Below are 3,509 nucleotides of genomic sequence, written 5' to 3'. Positions count from 1 at the left end.
TACTAATAAAAATGACAAATACATGATAAAATCACTAAAATATTATTTAAAATTACAGATTTAAAGGTTAAAACTATTAGTTTTACTATGTTCAACTAAAATAAAAGTCACTATAAAAGTCACTATAACTAATAAATTGCAGGTTTAAATGCTAAAATTATTAGTTTAACGATGTTTAATTCAAAATTAAACTGAAAGGATAACTAATAAAAATTACAAAGTCACAATAAAATGACTAAAACATGAATTAAAATGGAAAATATAAAAATATAAAAGTATCTCAACTGTACTAAAATAACACTGATAACTAAATTAATTCAACACAACTATATGGAAATTACAAATTGACTTTGTTTTACAGCTTTAATCAAGTTTAAAAGTTGCACAACATTTTTATTAAATCAATTTTAAATATAAAAATTCAATCAGTGTATTGTTTATCTTTTTTTTTTTTTTTTTTTTTTGTACCATTATGGACATTTTAGGTACAAAGGTGTGCCTTTTGAAAAGGTACTGCCCCAGTGACAGCTTTTGTACCTTTTTTTCTGAGAGTGTGCCTCTGTTTTAAACTGTCTTTAAAACCAACTCACCCTTAAGAGAATCAACTAATGGCTTATATATCAGTCTATCACAACTTATGATATTTCTGAATCCTCTTAAACTCAGTCCAGTGCATTTCTGGATGTGTAAAAAACACAGAGCGCAGTAAAAACAGACAGACATGACAGATACAGCCTTCGAAGCGGCATTATAAGCTAATAACTCAAACCTCCAAATGCATCAAAAACACGTAAACTATTTCTGATCGTTATTTGCAAGAAACACGCAGGGAAGAAAGAGAAAGAGAACTGAATTCAGGAGAAGAAGGGGTGCAATCACACATGCAAACGTGTGTCATTGATAATCGCAGCGGTGCACGTTTTGACAAGTCAAATGTGTTACACTTTACCCAGAGTGCAACGCTGCAGCCGGGGTGTGACAGCTGTGCAAATTACAATAGTTTGATCCAACACACACATCTCACCATGAGACCTCGACGAGACCCGAATTACAGCAAAGAGAGAACGTCATGAACAAACCCACAGCAAAGACAGAGGAGATTTCTGAATGAAATCAGAAATAAATCTCAACAGCGTCTCCAGCGATTGACCAAGATCCAAAAATCACACGTCAGAGACCTCGATATGAGCTTGAACATTATTCTAAAGTTATTTTTTTTTTACATGTTGTGATGAATGATGGCAGAAGGGTTTTTTCAATTTTTTTTTAAAGGATCAAAATTAAGCGAGTTTATGCTTAAAACATGCAAAAAAAAAAACAAAAAAACAAACAAAAAATCTCAAAAATCTAAATTTATGTCATTTTGCATCTCGAGTAATGCATGTATCTTGATCTAAAATTAAACTAAAACTACTTAAACTAAAACTCTTGATTTTTCACCACAAATCACCTTTATTAGAAACTTGCAATTTGATAAAATTGACAACAAAATTGCATTAAGTTGGTCAGATAATGCAAACATTTCTTTGGCCATATCTGCAAAATTGTGAATTAGGATTATTTTTGTTAAAAAATAAATAAATAAATAAATCAAATAATAGTTCAAATAATGCTAATAAAACAAATGAAACAAATTTGGAATTTTTTTTAAAATTTTTATTTAGGATTATATAAAACATAAAAATATTTATTGTACATGCAGTACAATATAAAAAAGATTAAAAAAAAATCACTTTTTTCAGTTAGTTGGTGAGGTAATTCTAATTTTCTTTTAGTTTAAATTGAAGCACTAAAATTATTAACTTTATTATTATTAATTATTAAAATTACTAAACCTAAATATTAATATAAAAAAAGTCAAAAGGACATGGGGATTTTTTTTTTAAATAATAAAAATAAAACACAGTTCAAATATTGATAAAAACTATAATATACTGGTAAAAAAAAAAAAAAAGTTTCACCTAGAAATTGCTAGAAAATTAAAACAATAACTAAGAATCACCAAGTAACACAGTGAATTAAACATGAAATTTTGAAGTAGAAAAACACTTTTCTTGTATTTTCTTATAAAAATGAACTTTTTTTTTTTTGTTTTTTTACAATGTACTATATAAATAATACTAATATAACAGTGCTATGAATATATCGCTTATAGTAAAAGTGATTTTTATTTCTTTTATTGTCTATTGAGAGTTGATTTTGATTTAGTGTGATTGTTTTGGCTTTGGCGTTGGCCGTGACTCCGTCCCGTCCTTGTGTTCCTGTGTTTCGGTGATGCTGTATTACGAATCCGTGTGTAAACACACAGGTGGAGCCTTCGGGCCGCACAGGGACATCTCAAACTTACTGTAGAACTCTCATATATTCAGACAAGAGAGGTTGTGTTGACCCGATCACGTTATTAATGAGAGCGCGGCTCTGCGTCGCAGACACACGCTTCCCGCTGTAAAGGTGAGCCTCTTCATCAAAGGGAACGTCACCCCTCCCTCCGCTTTGGAGCCCGTCCAGAAATGACAAAAACATCCGTCCGAGGAGTTGGTGGAATTACTGAATTAGCATCGCCTTCAAGTTTCTCCCCGTCCCCGAAACTACCCCCCGCCGTCTGTCACGCGCGCGGGATTATTATTCATTAGAGCGTGGCGTTCGGAAAGACTGCTGACACCCGCTCTCTACCCACACTGCACCGGGTCACTGAGTGCCGTCCCCACGGTGAGCAGGTACAGACACGCGGGCCATCTGCTTATCAAACGCTGACATGTCACAAACACACCAAAACCACTGGATAGAAACACACACAAACACATACCTATTAGTGCTCAGACTGACACTTAAAGAGATAGTTCACCCAAAAATAAAAATGACCTCATGATTTACTCACCATCAAGGCATCCTAGGTGTGTATGACATTCAACTTTCAGACGAATACAAACAGAGTTATATTAAAATAAAAAATGTATAATGGCAGCAAATGGGTGTTGAGATTTTGAAGCCCAAAAAAGGGCTTCCATCCATCATAAAAAGTGCTCCACGCAGCTCCAGGAAGTTAATAAAGGCCTCCGGAAGTGAATTGATGCATTTGTGCAAGAAAAATATCCATATTTAAAACTTATGCTACGTCTACGTCATCCTCCGGAATGAACGCGCACTCAACAGTTAGCAGATGTTTGGTGAACGTGCGTATCTCTTTTTAAATAAGGATATTTTTCTTACACAAACGCATTGATTCACTTCAGGAGGTCATCTATGGGCTCATCTATGTCAAAAAAAGCACTATATGTTATCATTGTGTTTGGTGTGTGACACTCCAAAAATCCAAAAATCAAAATAATCTATCGAAATCTTGTTCTTTTATTGTACTGATGCTAATGAAACCCAGCATACCAAACAAAAACATGATGATAAGTCAGAGTTTGATTTATTGGTTTGCATAAGCAAAGTTCAAACTTATCATTCAGTCTAAATTAAAACATAGTATTTCTCATAAAAAAAATGCACCCTATGTGTGTTTT

Source organism: Cyprinus carpio, chromosome A21 (assembly GCF_018340385.1).
Source record: "Cyprinus carpio isolate SPL01 chromosome A21, ASM1834038v1, whole genome shotgun sequence".
Lineage (NCBI taxonomy): Eukaryota > Metazoa > Chordata > Actinopteri > Cypriniformes > Cyprinidae > Cyprinus > Cyprinus carpio.
The sequence above is the reverse complement of the archived record's forward strand: the minus strand, read 5'-3'. Positions refer to the sequence as shown.